The sequence below is a fragment of the Pantherophis guttatus genome, chromosome 2 (assembly GCF_059756535.1).
Source record: "Pantherophis guttatus breed Tessera chromosome 2, ASM5975653v1, whole genome shotgun sequence".
NCBI classification, from domain to species: domain Eukaryota; kingdom Metazoa; phylum Chordata; class Lepidosauria; order Squamata; family Colubridae; genus Pantherophis; species Pantherophis guttatus.
In genome coordinates, this window is record NC_142064.1 from 83,831,497 (window position 1) to 83,853,990 (window position 22,494).

General features: G+C 36.6%; 1 protein-coding gene across 4 annotated transcripts in view; it reads right to left on the minus strand.

Moving 5' to 3' along the window:
• The window catches only part of LINGO2 (leucine rich repeat and Ig domain containing 2), an 810,496-nt gene that overhangs the window by 782,380 nt on the left and 5,622 nt on the right, over positions 1–22,494 (minus strand). Inside the window, exons 1-3 of one of the 4 annotated variants that reach the window (XR_015732292.1) lie at positions 10,492–16,637; positions 9,634–9,773; positions 6,004–9,299 (exon numbers count right to left, since the gene is read on the minus strand). The exons of 1 other annotated variant lie outside the window; for it this stretch is intronic. The gene's annotated coding sequence lies outside the window, so the exon portion shown is untranslated. Of the gene's footprint in view, positions 1–6,003; positions 9,300–9,633; positions 9,774–10,491; positions 16,638–22,494 lie in introns of those variants that run through there. 2 more of the 4 variants (XR_009622309.2, XR_009622308.2) reach the window with 2 other exon arrangements.

Consider the following 22,494-nt stretch of genomic DNA (forward strand, 5'->3'; position numbering starts at 1 on the left):
TAGTTTTAAACTGGCAACTGGACATGAGGTAAACCAGCTCCATTTTCAAATTGTACTTTTTTTAGTCCCTTATTGTTAAGGATGGTTATACTGATAATCTAAACACACATAAACAGGAAGTTAATAATTAAATTTCAATCCTTCCATTCTATAAGCAACGTTTAGAAAACATCATTCTAATTCGACTTCATTACCAATACCTGTTCATAAGACTACAAAAGCAAGGTAGAAAAATAACTCGCTACTAAAGCATCCACATTTTTGTTCTTAACACTGCCTATAAAATATATAGATATAAATATTAATTGTGAATGCTAGATGCAAGCCACTCTTAACTCTGTTTGTATCCTACAGTTGTCTTGTTTGAAATTAAATTTATCACCATCTGGGACATGAAACCCTTCTCGCAAGACAGGCGTGCGCAGATTTGATTTCTAAAAGTACTATCACTAAAGAAAAATATGGTATTTGCTCTGCAACAGTCTGCTATGAATATTTTAGATGACACATAAAATATGAAGCATTCACTATTCAAATATAATAAATCAAGATGAAGCATGAGGTGAATAACAATCAAGAATAAAAATGTAGGTTTGATCTCAGGGTAACACTCATTAGAGGAATAATTGTCTCATGAAAAGCCCACTGATTTTAGTTTAAGGCAGGGGTGTCAAACTCGATTTCATTGAGGGCCGCATCAGGATTGTGTTTGACCTCGAGGGGGGGCGAGTGGGCATGGCTGGGGTGGGCGTGATCAGGGGGGAATGGCCAGCTTGATGTCCTGCAGCCCTCTGCCAAAGAAAACGGAGCCTAAGAAGGCCGCGTATGGCCCTTCCAGGCTTTGTTTTCGCTGGCAGAGCTGGAGGCCGCTGTAGTCAAAAACGGAGACTGGGAGCCACAGGCAGCCCCCCCCCGAGCTCCGTTTTCACTGAGAGAGGCACAGCGGGCTGGTCCTTCAGTTTCCAGGGTGGCCTCGTGGGCCAGATCTAAACAGCCTGTGTGCCAGATCCAGCCCGCGGGCTTTAAATTTGACACCCCTGATTTAAGGTAAGTAAGAGTTATAACAACATGCCTTAAACTATCTCGAACTATATAACCATCCAGCCTAATATTAAAGATACACTAAGAAAAGCAGTTCTCCATGATCTTAAAAAAAGGGATTTCAGAATGACTTAGGGCGACTAGGTAAAGAAAAGATGCCTAGGGAATGGTCAGATAAGAAAGAGCAGAGCCCACAGCTTCAGAGTGGGTGGAGCAAGAGACTTAGGAGGGACCCTCTCTAAGTTATTGGGCTGTAAAGGTAGTCCCGAACATACAACCACAATTTGGGTAGTCCCGAACATACAACTACAATTGAGCCAAAAATTTCTGTTGCTAAGCAAGACAGTTGTTGGGTGAATTTTCCCCCATTTTATGACCTTTCATGCCACCATTGTTAACTGAATCACTACAGTTCTTAAGTTACTAACACGGTTGTTAAATGAATTTGGCTTTCCCAGCTTTTGCTTATCAGAAAGTTGCAAAAGGTGATGACATAACCCTGGGACACTGCAATGGTCATAAATATGAGTCAGTTGCCAAGACTCTGATTTTTGATCATGTGACCATGGGGATGTTGCAACAGTTGTGTGAAAAATGGTCATAAGTTACTTTTTTCAGTACCGTTTTAACTTCAAATGGCCACTAAGCAAATTGTTGTAAATTGAGATACTATCTGCATTGTACTTTCAAACTTGCAAGATTCTGTTTGAAGTAGAATTATGGAGTCCTTGATGCTCTCTGAGATTCATTGTTTGCTTGCAGACATTTCATTGCCTAACTGGGGTAGTGAACCATTATTGGTAGTAAATGTATAAACAGGCAGCAAAGCCCACATGTAGCTTTCCCTGCCAGTGTTGATGGAGGTGTGGTTTTCTCCTTGGTAGCTTCAAGATTAGGGTATTGTTTTCTGCTTGACTGGCTGAGGTTAATCCCTGCTTAGCTGGATTTGACTGCTGGAGAGGATGTTTTCCCCTCTTAGTTTTCTAACTGTCACTTTGAATGGTATGTAAATGTGGTTTATCTCCACGTATCCATTGATGACTAAATAGTATTAGCTTATCTGGTGGGGTTTCTTCTCTGCTCTACCTGATAAAGTTTACATCCTTGAGAAAGGAGATGCAAAGAATGAAATCTTTGCATGCAGTTGCATGTCAGATGCTTAATCTATTGCTTAAAAAAAACAAATAGAGGGACCAAGCTTCAGTTCACAAAAGGAATATAGGTAATCCTTGTTTAACGAATGCCTCACTTAGCAACCATCCACAGTTACAATGGTGATGAAAAAGTAACTACAACCAATCGTTGCATTCATGATTTTCACAGGTATGTTAAGCCAAAAGAAAGACGAAATAAGTTTATAAGCACAGTTAGTTTTATTTAGCTGTTTCGCTTAACAACCAAGTTGCTAGGCCCAATTATGGTTGCTAAACAAAAATTATTTGTAATCACTTAATACACAAAAGATGATGCTCTATCTGAAAGGAGATATTTTTAAAATCAGTTTCCAAAGTCCGTGCTATGAGAAATTAGTTAGCTACCGTAATTAAATCCCAAATGTTCTTTGAGAAGGAGTCCTGCAGTGTAGTATGGTTGGAAGATTTGATGAGAATATAAATACCAGAGAAAAGGAACATGTCCAGTGCAATTTTACAGTTCCACTGCTTTTTAATTCACTGCAATGAGGAAAAACAAGTAACCATGACACATGACGATACCAATTTTTCTTTTACTTACTTTTTCAATAAGGTTTTCATTGACATGTTTCAAGAGTTGTCTGTCAAGACCTTTTTTAGTTTGTCAAATCAGTCTTGACAAATTAGTCTTGGATGAACCAGTCCTTGCAAATTTCTTGGTAAGATTTTTAAAAGTAGTTTGCCCTTCCTTCCTGCCTAGGGCTGACTGGCCAAGATCAGCCAGCTAGCTTTGTGCCAAAGGCAAGACTAGAACTCACAGTTTCCCATTTCTAGCCTAGTCCTCAGCCACTACACTAACTGGCACTCTTTCAAGGCCTATTAAGAAAAAAACTATGTAAAGTTTGAGAGGTAAGGTCTTTCAAAAATATTGGGGCAATATTTACATGAGGCAGATGTAGAGATGTAGTAACTTTTACACATTACAATAAAAATTCCCTTGCTGTTTAGTCTGACATTATAAATATCTATCCCACAATTCTTCAGGAATGACCAATTTATGATAAATTCTCATTTTTAGTGTCTTAATCATTTCCATAGAAAATGTATAACCTGAAACACAATTACTGCATTTGTGAGCAAACTAGCCTATAAAAAGAAAGTTAAATCAGCCCACTGTTGTCTGTGATGTTTTCCCAAAAACATTTTCCATTCCTGACATTTTAGGCGATTTATTTTTATCTTACATATTTATCACCCCAACACTCATATTTGTAATAATAAATGCTTCAATAATAACATGGATTGGTATTTTTTTGGCTCAACTCACAACATACAATATTTCAAAAATATTTTTTTCAGGGATAAAAGTAAAAAGATTTACCTGAGTTCAGAAACAATTTATTTATCTGATTTTGTTTAAACATACATTATTCAACAAAGCTTTGAAAATACGCTTAACAAAAGGAAACAAATAACTATGCACAAGAAAAAATAATACATTAATTCAGTCTTATACATATATTTCATGTTAAGTAGGTTTAATATTTCTATCAAGAAAGAAATGTGTATAAAAGTAATTAGGCCACTCTATGCAGAGATAAATAAAAAATGGAAACCAAATGTTAATGTTTTAAATTATTCCACTTTTCTTTTTAAACAATGCTCTTTTACACATTTTTATATTCTTTTTATAAATAGAATATACTGTAAATCAAATAGGAAATAAAAGAGTCAGTTTGGTATAGTGGTGAAAGTACCTGCCTAGAAAACAGGAAACTGTGAGTTCTAATCCTGCCTTACTCACAAAAACCTGTCTTGTGATTTTAGGCCGCTTTCAGTCCAGCATACCTCACAAGTCTATTATTGTCAGGAAAATAAGAGGAATATTAGGTATATGTGCCACCTTGAGCTAATGTGTGTGTGTATGTGGGTATTAAATGTAACCTATACAGTCACCCACACACGTAACCATACACACAAAATGCATGATTTCCTTATAGTGTAACAATAAATTCAAAATGTGGTTTTTCATATTTTAAAACCATCATCTACTTTACAGAATGTTATTCCTTAGTTTAAACCATTTAATATAGGCTACAGCGCAATTGTTTTGGCTTTCTTTAGTATTGCTATTCCTTTTAAATATGTAATATAATTTTTTTGCCTATTTAAATGTTAAAATTGAAACACAAAAATATATAAATATTAAAAGATTGATTAAAAACATGGATTGGATTTACACACTGGGCTCTGCTTTAATTTCCTAACAAATCACAATATGGCTTAGTGCTGTGATGGCAAACCTATGGCACACGTGCCAGAGGTGGCACACAGAGCCGTCTCTGTGGGCACGCACACCGTTGCCAGCTGCTCTTCTGGTTTCCAGCACGCACATGCGCGCCAGCCAGCTGGTCTTTGTGGGCGCTGGAGTGCCTGAAAACAGCCCAAAAAACAGGCTATTTTCCAGGCCGTTTTCAGGCCGTTTTTCCAAAAATGCGTGTGCATGTGCACTGGCCAGCTGGTCTTCAGGTTGCTAGTACTCCGGCACGCACACATGCACACACGTTCCGGTTTGGGAACTCGGTGCCGAAAAGGTTTGCCATCACTGGCTTAGTGCAATGTGTGAACCCTGCTTTCTTCTTTCAGTGCAGCCAAGAAAGAAATATGACCCCCGTATGTTAATATACCTTGTGCAATTCAACGTTTTTTTAGGCTACCGCCCAAGGGCAAGTTGTTATTATAGGGTTAGTTCATGGTCTCAGTTTCAACAGGTTGTATATTCAATACCATTTTCAGTTAAAAGGAACAAAAGGTTCTGGACACTATCTGTATTCTAAAAAGACTAATAACAGTACACTGAGCATCTTAGAGCAATATAAATACCACCATCTCAATTCATAATATAAATAATCCTCATTTACAATCATAACTGGAAGTGGAACTTCTATCACTAAGCAATGTAGTTTTTAAGTGAGTCTTGTCCTCTTTTGCCAGGGTCATTAAGTAACTCCCTTGGTTGTTAAGCAAATTCGGTTTTCCCCATTGACATTTCTTTTGAAAGCCCCCTGAAAAGATAGCAACTGGTGATTATATGACCCAAGATGCTGCAACCATCATAAATACATGCCAATTACCAAGTGAATTTTGATCACATGAATTCAGGGTCAATTTTTTCAGTGCCATCGTAACTTTGAATGGTAATTAAACGATTGGTTGTAAGTTGAAGACTATTTGCACTTTCCACATTTATAGCAATTGGTGTTCTGATGCAAAGAAAATTAAGCAGTATAGGAAGAAAAACAGAATCCTTAAGCCAGAGGTGTCAAACTCAAGGCCCGCGGGCCTGATACGGCCTGTGATGTGGTTGGATCCGGCCTGTGGGGCCATCCTAGAAAATGTAAGGGGCCGGCCCACATCGCTTCACCCCAGTCTACCCAATGTGAACAGGAAACATTGGGGCAGCGTGGCTTCAGCCCGGTCTACCCAATGCAAAGAGGAAACATACCAGCAGTTTGGGGAGTGGCGTCAAGCTGGCTACATCCACCCAGCTGGCCACACCCACCCAATCAGCACATCCAGTGAGTGGCGTCAAGCTGGGTGGGAATGACCCCAGCCTCCCGAGGTCAACCACAGCCTTGATGCAGTCCTCAATGAAATTAAGTTTGACACCCCTGCCCTAAGCAGATAACTGTTTTGGTTTCAGTAAAGATAACATGTTAAGATGGGACTTTGAAGTGTTGGACATTTGAGGGAACCAGATAAAACTAAAACTTACTTAAAGAAGAAAAGCATTCAGATTAGACATGCTAATACAAAATGGAACAATATATTATAACAGTGGATGCTTTTATTGAGATTTATCATAGTCAAGACAGTGGGCAAACACTCTTACAGAAGTTACATCAGATAAAACTAAATATTGATTTGAATGTGGATTTAAATATGACAGGCTCTAAGAATGATATGCAAAAAAAATATATACACTGGATTAATATCGTGACATCTGAAAAGGACATACAAGTATTAATTCAGAAGAATAATACAGATATTTTTAACTGGATTTACAAAAGAGCTGTTAAAACTTTGAAGCATTTGCCAAGAGATGACAAAGAGAAGATAAAAACAAATCAGGATCAAGGACATTATTTAAAAAAAATTAAACCTAAGATCATTCAAAGTACAGGAAAGGAATTGAGAGTGGGTTTATTTGATCAAGCTTAAAATAGTTGTGCAGTTTTCTTTGGTAGTATTTAATGGATTTTTGTTAACTAGGAATGAATGATAAGAATTTAAGGCTTTGTTAATAGTTAAAGAGATGAGAACTGAGAAGAAATGTGCATTTGTTCTATCTTAAGAGATGGTGATAATTTAGTAGGTTTGATTAGTTTTTACTTTTCCAATTATAATCTTAATACAATTATTTGAAAAAAAAATTGAAATGTTCTCTGAAGGCAGCCTCACCAGGACTCTGCAAATGTTACACTTTTTTAAGTAAGCGGGAAGGAAATATTGAGAACAAACAAACCGATGGGAGCCATTTTGCATGTTGTCATCACCTATTTTAACTGTGAATACAGCACATAGTTGTTTGCAAACATGGGTGTAAAGAAAGGTATACTAATTAGAAATCTGAGACTCTGAGGCTCCCAAGAGAATGTACACTTGGTGAAAAATGTTTGTATCATGTGATTAATCTGTAAATCTACAAAATTTGGACAAAATTATATTATTATGGAAAAAAACTCTAATTGTGCAAAGGAGAAACCTACTTTTTGTTGACTTCCTATTCAATAAACTCCCCAAAAAGTTGGGAAACTGGTGCGGAATAAAGTTAACATTGTTCAGAGAAAATCAGGCATCCAGCTTTCAAGCAGAGAAGCGTTTATCACTTGGTGCAACAGCAGTTTTAGATTCAAGCCATTTACTTGATGTTCTCTGGAAGTCTACATTATTGTCCTTGAGGAATTAGTGAGCAAAGTGAATTATGCAGTATTTTGCCATTTGGCTTTCACATGCTATATATATTGAAGCAGAATGTAATGATAGCATCTATTCTATTTTCACTTTTTATTTATACTTTTCATCAAAAGAGGTAATTTGTCTTTCAAATGATTTCTCTCAACTTGATAAGAAGGTAAAATAAAGAGATAAAAGTAGTAATATAGTTCCATCTCAAAAAGTCCTAGAAAATCTTTACAACAGCACAGTAGCCTTGAAAAACCACCACTGTAACATAAATCACTCATAGATGATACAAGTAGTCACCACAATTGGGATTAGGATTTCAATCACTAAGCGATGTGACATTGAACAAATATGGGCCTGATTCTATGAACATTTTTACAGTGGTCATTAAGTGAATTGCAATCACATGATCACATGGAGTAGTACAATAATTGTAATTTTGAAGACGGGTTGTAAGTCACTTTTTGCAGTGCCATTGTAACTCTGAATATTTATTAAATGATTGTAAATCAAGGACTATCCATAATGGGCTGGGAAATCATTAGAGGCAACCATATCCTAGAAGATCAAATATTCCTTAAAAATGAATTTCCTGAGCAGTACCTGCAATGGCAGAGACGATAATCTGACAGTCTTGCCTACTATTGCTAATCACCATTGGAATGTACAATTAACTCAAAACCTCATTCATTCATTGATTCATTCGTCCAATCAATTTGTATAGCCACTTGCAAAAAGCAGGCCATGTGTAATATTGCACACAGAAATAAATAGAAATATTGCACATAACAGACTATGGTGAAGAATAGTTCAAAGCAAAATTGGGATCAAGGTTTCTAAAATTATGGCTTACACCCCATTTTCTTTGAATCATAGAAACTACACTTGTTGCTTTGAGAGTACTGCATTTTGGAAGAATTTAAATTAAGCTACTATAATGATTCCTCCACAGCTATACTAGGGGGGGAAGAGCAAACTGAAATAATTTATTCTGGAACTGTTCAATTTTGTCTCTATTTAGAACATTCAAATAATTAGGTCTGAAATGCTCATTTTCCTAGGAGTAAGCTCCATTAAGCTCAAGGGAAGCCCTGACAGGCTTCAAATTGGTTCTAGTAAACATTTAATGCGCAGAGTTCTAGAATGTGTAATTAGGGGAAAACAAGGAAAAGGCTGTTTGGCTCAAGTTGAATTGTGGGCTCTTTACTTTTGATGTGTTTAAGTGCTCCGCAGTGCATTCTTTGGTTCTTTTCCACCAGCTTTCAGTAGTCTTGCTTTCTAGGTCTGGAACATAATGCTGAACTAAGCTTTACTTCGAAGAAAGAGTTGCCCTAAACTTCAATGAAAAGAAAAAGATTTGACTACCGTAAATCCATTTGAACCCATCTGAACTGGTGTTTTTTTTTTTTTTTTTGTGGGTAGAATTCCCCTGGGAATTAGCTAGCTTACTAGCAGATATACTATCATGCACTGAATTAAACTAAAGAAGTAGAAAACAAACAACTATGATTATTACACTTTTCTCAAATGGAGTAAACAAAAAAAAATTGTCATAATTTTATCTTTCATCAGACAAGATGAAAGTAATTCTCATCATCACAGCAATTAGTGGTAGTTCTGATATGTCTTATTGATGGCGCTCCACTTTAAAACAAATTCTAATTTTAATCTTTTTTAATTGATATGTTGTTTTAAATTGTGCTTTTAAAAGTACATACCAATACTCATTTTAGGAGTGAATAAGGGAAGTAAGCTAAACAGAAGTATATAAGCAGTACACAGAAAAACTGCCAAGTGTTCAATCTTGGCTCTTCAAAAGTTAAGCAAAGGAAAATGACAATATTAGGAATCTATTGTTCTAGGACAATACATTCCATTCTTAGTAAGTAAAGGTAGTCCTCCACTTATGACCATTCATTTAGTGACCAGCTGAAGTTATGAAACTGCTGGAAAAAGTGACTTATAACCACTCCTCGCACTTACGACCACTGTAGCGCTCTTCACAACTCAAGTGATTGGCCACCAGCATATAGACACGAAGGCTGTAATATCTCAGGGTGGTCTAATATTCAGATGCCGCAACTGGTCCATATCTACAAAAATCAGAATTGTGCAGGCTGTTTTTTCCTGTTATACCAAGATGGAAGCACTAGTTGGACTCTATAGAAGAAGGATAGAAACAGTATTGCAGTTTGGAATCAACCCAGATCTTCAGTTAGGATTGAAATGACTAGGAGAAAATTATCATACTACAGATACATTATGTGAAAACCTGGCTCCCTAGAGAAGTCTATAATGCTGGGAAAGGGAAGGAGACAAAGACAAGCAACAATGTGAATTGATTTGATTACAGTATGATGGTATTTTCCCAGCCAGAATGAAATTGTGTGCAAAACTGTATTTGGGGGTTAGAAAGCCCTCCCTTTAAACTATCGGTGGTGGTGCAGTGGTTAGAATGCAGCACTGCAGGCTACTTCTGCTGATTGCTTGTTACCTGCAGTTTGGCAGTTCGATTCTCACTGGCTCAAGGTTGACTCAGCCTTCCATCCTTCCGAGGTCGGTAAAATGAAGATCCACATTGTTGGGGGCAAGATGCTGACTCTGTAAACCGCTTAGAGAGAGGGCTGCAAAGCACTGTAAAGCAGTAGATAAATGTAAGTATTATTGCTATTGCTATCCCTCCTTTTGGGTAGTGCACAAAGATTAAAATCAACAGTTACAAATAATAATTCCTGTTGCCTGGCAAAGAAACACATCAACAGCAGACTTCACCTAACCTCCTAGCCCAAATGCCCTGGAAAACAGCCAGGCCTTTAGAGCCAAATCCAAAAGGCTAAGGATTGGGTCCATCCAAATCTCGGGGGGAGGGGGAAAATTGACTTATAACAACTTTTCACACTTATGACTGTTGCAGCATCCCCATGGTTGCATGATTTACATTCAGATGCTTGACAACTGCTTCATATTTATGACAGTTGCAGTGTCCTGAGGTCATGTGATCATCTTTTGCGACATTCTGACGAGCAAAGTCAATGGGGAAGCCAGATTCACTTAACAACCGTGTCACTAATTTAACAACTGCAGTGACTCACTTAACCAAATGTGGCAAGAAAAGACGTAAAATGGGACAAACTCACCTAACAAATTTCTCATTTAGCAACATAAATTTTGGGCTCAATTGTGTACTGTTGTTAGCCAAAGTGACTCTATGGGAAAGCCTTTGGAGTTAAAATGTAAAGCCTATTACATTTTAGATTTATTTTTTGTGTGCCAAGAATGTCTGACTGGATCCTTTATCAAAGGTGAAGTTTTTGATACCTAGAAACATCTATTTCAATTGCTAAATGCTCACATTATCACCATGGCCATGTAAAATATCCATCGTATTTCCATTCTTGCTGAAATAAATCAAATACTGCAATTCCTGTCTAAAGCAATATTGTAGCACCTTTAATAGAAAAAAATACAAACCTAATTCATTTATTATCAGAAAGCTATTTGTTGCTTTGGAAAAAGACTGTATAGTTCAAGTCACTAATAATTCAGCGAATTTCCAAGAATCAAACCAATAGACTAAAGTATTTGTAAGCTTGCACAGTATTCTCTACCACCATATCCAAGATTACATTGTCACAATACAGATAGTCCTCAATTTACAGCTACTCATTTAGTGACTGTTCAAAGTTACAACAGCACTTCAAATAGTGATTTATGAACATTTTTTAGACTTCACTACCGTTGTAGCATCCCCATTGTCATGTGATCAAAATTTGGCAACTAGCTCATATTTATGATGGTTGCAATGTCCTGGGGTCTTGTGGTCACCTTCTGCAACCTTCTGATAAGCAAAGTCAATGGGGAAACCATACTTACTTAACAACATGTCTATGGAGATTCTCAGTCATCCAGGTCATGGTTGTCCCAAAGGTGCTTTTTCAAGAGGCAACTGGACTTTCTGGTTTTTCTTTGAAGACGTTTCGCTTCTCATCCAAGAAGCTTTTTCAGCTCTGAGCTAAAGAAGCTTCTTGGATGAGAAGCGAAACATCTTCAAAGAAAAACCAAAAAGTCCAGTTGCCTCTTGAAAAAGCACCTTTGGGGCACTTACTGTAACAACATGTTATGTGCAATGATTCATTTAACAACTGTGGCAAGAAAGGTTGTAAATGGGGCAAAACTCACATAACTGTTTTGCTTAATAATGAAAATTTTGGGGCTCAATTGTGCTCATAAGTCAAGGACTACCTGTATATATCATTTCTGGGAACAGAAAAAGTATGCAGTTTTAGGGATATGCATTTTATTTTGTATGTGGAGAACCCTATATTGAAGATAGTTATCCAGTATTTTAAAGAACAGAAGTCCCTGATTAAAAACATGCAGAAGACTCAGGAAATGGGTTTTTCCAGCATGCAGTCACAAAACCATCACCCTGTAATGGATCAATATTTGGAACAACAAAACCAACAGAAGAAAAAAATAAGCAGAGAAATTACTTTAAATATAGCTGGTATTATATATAACCAGTATATTTTTATTTATTTCACAAAACTGATCTTGCTTAAAATACCAAAATGAGGCCACCTTTTTGGTTTATTGTTGGCCAAAAACAAATCAGTTTTGGTACATTCCACTGGTAATAATTCTTAGTCCCTCAGAAAGGGTCCGCAATCTGGGGGTCCTCCTGGATTCACGGCTATCCCTAGAAGCTCATTTGACGGCCGTGACCAGGGGAGCCTTCGCACAGGTACGCCTTGTGCGCCAGTTGCGCCCTTTCCTAGATCGGGATGCCCTTGCCACAGTCACTCATGCCCTTGTTACATCTTGGTTGGACTACCGTAACACCCTCTACATGGGGCTGCCCTTGGGATGCACCCGGAGACTACAGTTAGTTCAGAATGCGGCCGCGTGGGTTGTTACGGGGGCTTCTCGGTACTCCCGTGTGACACCTCTCCTGCGCGAGCTGCACTGGCTGCCAGTGGCTCTCCGGGTTCATTTCAAGGTGCTGGTGCTCACCTATAAAACCCTACATGACTTAGGCTCGGGGTATCTGCAGGATCATTTCCTGCCTTCCTCCCACCATCCGGTGCGCTCACACAGAGCAGGCCTCCTCAGAGTGCCGTCAGCCAGACAATGTCGGCTGGCAGCCCCCAGGGGGAGAGCGTTCTCTGTGGGAACGCCGACCCTCTGGAATGAGCTGCCCACCGGCCTCAGGACAGCCCTGGACCTCCTCTCCTTCCGCCGCGAATTGAAGACGTGGCTTTTTCACCAAATGGGCTGAATCCATAGGGGTGACTTCAAATAATTTTAATAATTTTTAATTGATTTTAATTTAATTTTAAACTGATTTTAATTGCTTAGGTAATTCTTTGTTTTGTTTTTGTAAACCGCCCTGAGTCCTACGGGAGAAGGGCGGCATATAAATTACATACATACATATATACATACATACATAATCAACAGATTAACAAATGGACCAGATTCTGCATCTCTCCACATTCACACACTGTATTCTTATCCACCAGCAACCGGTATATGAAATATGTGGAAAATAGCGAATAATTTCTGAACTAATTCAGAGTAGAGCTGTTAATCACAAAAGTGTCTTTGTGCAATCACTGAATTTCTATGATAATTAAAAAAAATATAAAACACTGCAATAGCAAAGATCTATGCAAATACTACTATATACCTCAGTGCTATGATCCAAAGTGAAACATTTACTTAAGATGCCATAGAAAATTATTTCTGGGCAAAAAGTACTTTTGTTGGTTATAAGATAATGGATAGCAATGCAATGAACATTATGTTAACATGAAATGAACAAAAAAAGTGTTGTTTACGAGCATCACTGTTGCTCAAAGTATAACATTTGATTTTTTTGTCAATATTCTCAGGCTTATACTTACATTTTAACAACATAATTGCTTAGCAGTATGATACAGCGTACATTATTAATAACAAATCCAATGGCATTAAAATGTTGATTTCAGAGACATTGTGTTGTTTCTTCACTTTTTTTTTATTAACAACTCATTTGATCAAAAATGAAATTATATCTGAAGACAGGTAATATTTTGACATTTGTGAACAAATGAGAGGTATTGAGCAGATTTCTAAAGGATGTGTCTTCAAAAATACCTATTGATTCAACAAGCGATTATAAACTTGGATTCACCCAAACATTCCCCCACCCTGAAATTCAACAGAGTGAAAAATATGATAATTCAAAAGCTAAAACTACTGAATTACACAGATCAGTATTCTTCCGCTGTTACTGAAATCATAATGAAAGTGCTAAATCTAGAGGTTCACCAGCTATTGTTGAAAAAGAGATGAAGAGGAGATACTGAAACTTGGAAACGTTGAGAGATATTGAAGGAATGTTGTGAAATGAGATTCTTTTCAGCAACACTCTTGACTAAAGGCATATGCTAACTACAGGTAGTCCTCTACTTACGACAGTTCATTTAGTGACTGTTCAAAATTACAAGTCATCTGAAAAAAGTCACTTGTGACCATTTTTCATTTATGACCGTTACAGAGTCCCTATGGTCATGTGACCAAAATTCAGACGCTTGTCAACTGACTCATATTTATGATGGTTACGGAGTCCCGGGGTCATATGATCTGTTTTTGTGACCTTCTGATAAGCAAAGTCAACAGGGAAGCTAGAATCATTTAACACTGTGGCAAGAAAGATCATAAAATGGGGCAAAACTCACTTATCAAATGTATCACTTAGCAATAGAAATTATGGACTGAATTGTGGTCGTATGTCGAGGACCACCTATGTAAGATACTATCAAAGTAAGTCCTGGCATTGATGAAGGTGGCAGTGTTCATTCTAAAGAAATAAAAATGAAGTAGAGTTCAAGATGACAAAATAGTGATGACAAATAAGGCAATAATTGTCATTAAAGGTAAGGGTAAAGGTTCCCCCGCACATGCGTGCTAGTCATTTCCGGCACTAGGGGTGGTATTCATCTCCGTTTCTAAACCAAGAAGCCAGCGCTGTCTGAAGACGTCTCTGTGGTCATGTGGCTGGCATGACTAAACGCCGAAAGCGCACGGAGCACTGTTACCTTCCTACCAAAGTGGTCCCTATTTTTCTACTTGAATTTTTTACATGCTTTCGAACTGCTAGATTGGCAGAAGCTGGGACAAGTAACGGGAGCTCACTCCATTACGCAGCGCTAGGGATTTGAACTGCTGAACTGCCGACCTTCTGATCAATAAGCTCAGCATCTTAGCCACTGAGCCACCATGTCCCTTGTCCTAATTGTAGTTTCCTAATTGTCATTAATAAACTACAATTTTAGTCCCTTTTCAGGGGCTAAAATCGGTATTCAGTGGCTGAAATCTTCCCTGATAATCCAGACCAGGGCAAATTTAAGACAACTGACTTCTGATGACAATCATACTATAATGGAAAATCAGCTAGCAATTTTCTTAAATGTTGCTATGAAAATATCCACTATCTGAAGCTTGGTTTAACTCTTGCAGCTAGCAAGAAGTAGATGCAATTGACTGCCAGTCCTAATATAGTGGGCAGTGCAACAAGGTATGGGCCACTTGTTTTAATGGCTGTGTCTGTGCATATTATATATCAAATTTTATGTTCATAATGGATAAAAGAGAGAGGCTGCTGTTTTGAAGAAATCTAATTTCAGTCCAAGCTGAACAGTTTTACATAGCAAATCATTCAATTAAAATGACACTAAGTAATAATTGACCTATTTTTATGTGAAATGAATACCACAAGCTTCTGTCTACTATAGTTCTCACTTCCCAGGCTGAAAATGTGGCTTTGGGTTCAAATGCCCATTCCACCAGAAAGTTCATTAGGAAAATCTGGCCAGTAGTTTATTCTAAACTTTATCTATTATTTCTATAAATTACATATGACATTATTTAAAACAAGGCACCAATCTAGAAACCTTAGGCGAAAAAGTTGGCTGGGTAACTTTGGGCCAGTCACTCTCTCTTTCAGCTCACCCCACCTCATAGAGTTGTTGTTGTTTTGGGGAAAATAGGAGGAAGGAGTATTAAGAATGTTCATCACTTTCAGTTACTTATAAAATAATAATGACAGATTAAAAATCTAATAAATAGTTTCTCTATTAGCAAAATTGCAATATTCCTACATGAGATATCTACCAAGATTTTTGAAAGAATGGCAAAAATGCAAAAAATAAAATAAAAGTAGCTTCAAACAGATCCTGATTTATTAGCTATGCTTTGCAACAATCTAAGAGCATAGAGATAGCTTTGAAGAAGATATGTGTCAGCCATTAGGAAAATAAGAGTTTAGCCTGGAAAGACAGGAAAGAGCGAAGAAGAAATTCAAGACTGCTTTGACTCTCTTTGGTATAAGACGAAGGGGAAGAGAAATGCTGTCAGGCTTCAAATTTCAACACTATATCAATAAGGTAGATTCTAGTATTTCTTGTGGTGTCTTTTTCCTGATCTATCTACAACAGGGGTGTCAAACCAAGAGTGCTTAGATCTGGTGCCTCTGCCAATGAAAATGGAAGGGCCCTCCTGAGCTCTGTTTTCACTGGCAGAGCGCTCAGGCCACCACAGACGCCCCCGACATGAGTGACATCGAGCTGGCCACACCCACCCTGGCCACAACCACCACCACCCCGAGGTCAAACACAACCCTAACGCAGCACTCAATGAAATTGAGTTTGACACCCCTGATCTACAAGAACAGAGTTAAATATAAATAATTCTGCCTATACAGACCGTATCTCAACTTCATCTTCAGTCCATAATCGTTCCATTTAAAAATTCTGCTACCATAGAAATTAAGTCAAATTAGAAATTTGTAAAAACAAATGCAGTAGTTAAAAACCGCCATTAAAAAGAGTTTTTCATTCCATTGAAAAAGATAGGTGCTTTCCCTTTTTTAAAAATTTTATTTGGATTTTTTCTCAAAATTGTATTAGCTGAAAAAAATCTGCCAGATTGCGAATTCTACTGCGGAAACAAAAAACATTCTGCTAAATCTTTCTAATGCAAACCTGGCTAACAGATATTTTATATTTATTTGTATGCATATTGTAAGAAACCATAAGTTCAAAGGAAAAATTCCTATATTGTACAATCATTTAAGCTTTTAAAATTTCCCCATTTAATTTTACTATTAATATTTTTATTATGGAGAGAAAAGTGAAACCACAGCTTCCAGTACTTTAACTGATCTTCATAACATCGAAATCTTCCTAAGAATTTAGGATGTTAAAATGCATTATGTAATATGCAGTATATGACAATCCAAGCAGTGTGGCCTTTTTCTTTACGCCTAATCTTTCAATTTCGATATTCAAATCTTGATATTTTATTTCCAACTCTTTGCCTTCTATTCCACTATCTCTTGATATTGGCACATCAATTATCCACACTTTCTTCTTTTCAACTAGAGTTAAATCTGGATTGTTATAAACCAAGAGTTTATCAGTTCATATTTAGAATCTCACAATATTTTTAATCTGTTCATTTTAACTTACTTTTTCAACTCCAGGTTCCCATCTATTTTTCATTAATGGCATGTGATAATTTTAAAACATGTTCCAGTAAATCATTTTGGTAACTGTATTATGTCATTTATAAATCTGTGCAATCTTTTGCATGATCTGAGTAGATAATCTACTGTTTCTGCTGACTCTTTGCACAATCTGCATTTTGAATCTTTTGAAGATTTTTCACTTATGGCCTTGATTGCTTTAATTTGAATAGGTTGCTCTTGAGCAGCCAAAATCAAGCCTTCAGTTTCTTTTTTAAAATCATTATCTTCAAATTAGGATTGACTCTCAGCAAATGGAGGTGAACAAGGATGTGACCTTTCCTGCCAGCATTTTCAGAAGTGGTTTGCCACTGCTTCCTTCTTAGGGCTGAGAGAGAGTGATTGGCCCAAAGTTATCCAGCTGGCTTTATGCCAAATGTGGGACTACAACTTACAGTTTTCAGTCTGGTACCTTAACACTATAAAAAAATGGCTTTCAGAATCAAATTACTGTTTATTTTCCTTTGTGTACATCTCCATTTCGAGGAAAAATGTGGAAATTCAAAGTAAAAGCCACAACCCTGCATTAATGTATCAGTCGTTAAAAGAAATTCAATTGGGCAGGGAAAGAACCGAAATGGCAAAGAGATGCCATATCATTGCCAAGAAAACAATATGCTACCCAATTGGAAGCCAGAAGTTTAGTTTAAGGGAGAAGAGGATGAAATATACAATTGACAGAAGACAATACAGAATTACCAATATTCCTAAACATAGGAATAGGTTTTTTTTTTTTTTAAAGAACTGTTTGGAGAAAGTGTTGCCATGACCCAACATTTTGGTTATTAGAATTCACCTGTTTCCTATCTACAATACTGTTTGTTTCATCTGATCTTCATAGTACATATGTACTATGTGCGCGCACACACACACAATTTTTTTTTCTTCTGTTAAATTGTGTCCAAAACTTGGAGACCACTTGGACATATCCCAAAAATTTTCTTGGCAAGAAGTGACTTGCCATTTCCTAGGGCTGAGAGAAAGCAACTAACCAAGGTCACCTAAGTTAATTTGTACCTAGGTAGAATAAGAACTCATGGTCTCCTAGCTTCTAGCCTTCACCACTACATAAATTGACTCTCAGTAAGCATACATACATTTCTGACACATAATGGTGATAGTCATATAAATTTATGTATTTTCTTTACCAGAAAACAGCATGCACATTACTCCTCTAAGTTATAGTGTAAAGATGGAAGTTATTCCCATGCAGCATAAATTTTACAAGAAACAGTCTAATGAAATAGCCAGTAGCGCATCAATAAAAAGAAAGAAAGAAATTCCTTTGCAAAGCAGACAGGATTCAGCTTCAGGATTCAAAGGGAATTCAAGATTAGTTTCTCATCAGAAGCACTTCTCTGATCAGCGTGATTGCAAATATTATTTCAAACGTTGGTTTCTGGGGAAGAAGGAAGGGAATATAAACATAAACAAAATGGCTGGCATTCTGGTAACAGAATACAGGGTCACTAAAATGTCATTCAAACATGCCAAGAACAATTTTGCACGTGAGGCAGAAAAATCAAAACAGAACTAAGCTAGTAATCAGATGAATAACAGTGCAGGCTATCTCCACATAAAGTATTAGCCAGAGGGCCACAGATCACAAGCAATAGAAAAATAGGTTCAATATTAGTATCTAAACCAAAATAAGACCAGGGCCCATTGGGGCTATACAGTTCAGTAAAAGATCCTCTCTTGCTTTTAAAAAAAAAGTATTTTTATCCATTTTATTTTTGAAGCTATGTAAATGTTGGACAATTTACAAATCAGTAAAAAAAAAAAATTAAAACCAGGAAAAAAATGCAAAACACATAAAAAGACAGCCAAGAGAACAAACTGAGATGAGAATAAAGAAAAAGAACAAAGTGGTAAAAATTGTTATTATTAAAGGTCTGGTGAAAAGCCAGATCTTTGAAGGCCTTCAAAATACCAGAAGGGTGAGGACTGTTTGAACCTTGGAAGAACCTCATTCCTGAGTGCAGGCACTAACTACTATGGAGAAGGCATGCTTCTGGGGTCCTGATAGGTGGTAGTGTTGAACTGATGGAACCTAGAATGGACCAACTGGTCAGGCAGATACAATGGCCAGACAGAAACAATGGGAAACAAGTGGTTCCTCAAATAACCAGGCCCTATGCAAGTGGCTCAGTGGTGGCTCAATGGCTAAGACGTTGAGCTTGTCGATCGAAAGGTCGGCAGTTCAGCAGTTTAAATCTCTAGTGCTGCGTAATGCAGTGATCTCTCTTTACTTGTCCCAGCTTCTGCCAACATAGCAGTTCGAAAGCATGTAAAAAATGCAAGTAAAAAAATAGGGACCATCTTTGGTGGGAAGGTAACAGCATTCCATGCACCTTTGGCGTTTAGTCATGCCGGCCACATGACCACAGAGATGTCTTTGGGCAGCACCGGCTCTTTGGCTTTGAAACGGAGATGAGCACTGCCCCCTAGAGTTGGAAACAACTAGCACATATGTGCGAGGGGAACCTTTACCGTTATGCAATTAGGGCTTCATAGGTAGCAACCATCACCTTGACTCGGAAGGAAACTAGCAACTAAATATGAGAAAAGCCACTTAAGCAGTTTATAGATTGTTTTATTATTAATTTATTATGTTAATTGGTGAGAAATTCTAGATGGAATACAGCACAGGAAGAAAACCATTATGCATATTGTATATTTACATAATATTATAAATATTATATAATTAATATTTTTTTAATGATTGGCTTACTGGTAAGTTCTGGTTATGTGAAAAAACTGAGTGTTCTTCCTGGAACATGGTTTCCAGAAAGTATATGTGGAGTTTTTTTAAGACAAAACAAAATGATAACATACAATAAAAATTTATCCAAATTGCCACTTAAAAGAATATAAAATTTAAAATATTTTAAATTAACTTGGTGGGGTTTTTTTTTTTTTTTTTTTTTGGTATTCATAAAATATTGTTTTTCTCTAAAAACTAAAATTGGTTAAAATATAGGAACTTAATGGTTCAATTAATCAATAAGAAAAAGTAACAGGTTTGCTTGCAAAGGACCAACAAGTTTCCTCTCCCAGTTTGGAGTAACAATTGTCTTCAAAAACTGGAAACCTTAGTCAACATGGCCAAAGTTACAGCTAGAACGTTATACGAATTGATTCCACTTCTGACTATTCCAAAGTTAAAAAAGAAATTTCTGCCCCCCCACAAAAAAAACCCTCACACAAATCAATCTCTTTATCATTCATGGAGGAATAATATATTAGAAATAAATTAGTTCTACAGGATAAACATGTAACAAAAGAAATTAAATTGTTAGGCTTGTTGAGAAACAAATTAGATTCTATTTGTTAAAAAAGTAATATGCATGTCCCAAGCAAGTTTCACTTTACTAAAAAATCCCACTTTGTAAATATCACAATAGAAAACAAATGGCTAATGTATCTGAAAAATGATAGATAAAAGTTCAATTTGCAACGTCATTGTAAGAAATTACTGATAAATTTCCATGTTGAAGATCTTACCCTGTGCAACTAGGAACCTGCCATTTATAATGCAGAAAATATGGTTATATGTTCAGCCAAAATTAAGTACACAGAAAGATCAAATTCAAATACCATGTTTTCTCATAACTATTCTTCCAATAAATGTAATGCCATATAACTATTTCCACACACTTTTCTAACAAATCAATATGATCAATTAAAATTACTTCAGATTCATACACAATCTCATTTAAGCTGATAAAAACATCTCAGCATGGTAGACTCTAGTTTTACGCAAACACATTTTTGTGCTAGGCAGTTTTAATAAACATAATACCCACTATTTAACTCTATTTCCTGAACTCATTTATAGAAGTTAGAAATCCTCCATAACTGATCTGTGCTTGCCACCAAAACTGTCACAAAAGCACCCTTCTGGCTTACTTTATTTTGACAATGTGATCATTCTTTCCAAAATCATACTGGATAAACAGAGCAAGAGGACTCAGATGGAAATAAATTATATTTTTAAAAATCAAAATTGTTTTATCCGAAGAAACCAAAGATACAATAAACTTCAATGTAAAAACACTATGCTTTATATTTTTGAATTATTCATACTTATAGCACAGTGGAAAATATATGACTATTATATGTTCAGAAGAATAACTACTACTGTTTCAAAGTTCTTCCAAGTTAGAGAAAGCTACTGCACACCAGTAACTTTTAAACTCTTTGATGCTAAGCTATTAGAAATAATTATTTACAAGTTCAGTTGGCCCTCTGGTTTTTGCCCCTCTGAATGTCATTCTGTCCTCCAATTTTTTAAAAAAGCTGTTTTTCAGATAACTCTATGTCTCTCAAATGTTGGGCTGTGACTGGAGGCAGTCCTGGAGATACAGTCATCCATACTTAACTTGTTTAAGACTATATCTTTTTTCAACAGACCTAGATATGGAAACAATACTATTTAGTACTTGGGTTTTCTCCCTCACATTTTTTTGGGAGGGATGAGTAGGCAAAAACTCTCCTGAGACAGCATATAATGGATATAGAATAATAATTCAACCTTGCATGACTGCAAAATCTTCCTTTCATGGGACTTTCCTGCCATATGATTGCAGGACAAATTGAAATAATCAGCTATGTCTGTCTTCACAGTATATCCTTTAAAAGTACTTCATACCCATAATTCCCAAGGTTATTAGCCTGTAAACATCAATTTTTTGCTGGCCTATTACTTCTAGATACTTTATTCCTCTTCCACAATTCATAATGTAGCCAAATTTGGTGCAGCAGCACATAATCTTGGCTGGAATTTTAATAACAGTCCATGTTAACTGGCCCAGAAATGGCCTATATTTATATTCTCTATTTTGATCTTTGCTGATTTATTTTAGCTTTTTAATGTCTTAGTTTTACATTGTCTTGGATAATAATTTAAAAATAATTACTATTGTACTCTAATTAGGCATTATTTTAGTTAGTTCTATAGAGTTCTATAGATTTAATCATTCTATAATATATAAGTATGTGGGGCATACTTTATGTGTATACATATAAAGTCTTGTAAAGGTTTCACATGATAGCTGGTAAGTTTGTGTAGTTTTTGTTATACAATATAATGGTCAAGGACTAAAATATTGATTGAAATAGTACATAGAATGAAGTATATTTATAGAACCAGCTGTAAATTTTAAAAAATCAACTTTGGTCTATGAATAAATGCTAATTTGGCTTCATGCAATCTTCTAATGCCGCTTTGGTGTCCTCTAAATGCCATAAATTCTCCCAGGATAGCCAAACAGCTCATCCAGCATATCTGGAAGATGCCCAATTTAATAAAGATTGAACTCACTGTACTTACTCTACTTCTAGATGGATAATCAGTTTTTTGACAGATAGGAAGCAACAGATGAAGTTAGGGAAAACTACATCTAGAACCTGGGCAATGAGCACAAGTGCCCCTCAGGATGTATATACTCTCTGTTACTCTTTTCTCTCTATACCAATGACTGCACGTCAAGGGAACCATCTGTTGAAGTTTTGAAGTTTGCAGATGGTGATGACTCTGCATATAGGCAGAAGGTTGAACAACTGGCCCTGTGGTTCAGCTGTAACAATTTGGAGCTGAATACGCTTAAAACCGTAGAGATGAAAGTGGATTTTAGGAGCAGCCCTTCTATTTTACCACCTCTTACCATATTTGACAGCATCAGCAGTAGAGTCCTTCAAATTTTGGGGTTCTATTATAACCTCCCAGGACTTGAAATGGATACTTAACATTAGAAACAGCATTAAAAAGGCACAACAAAGAAC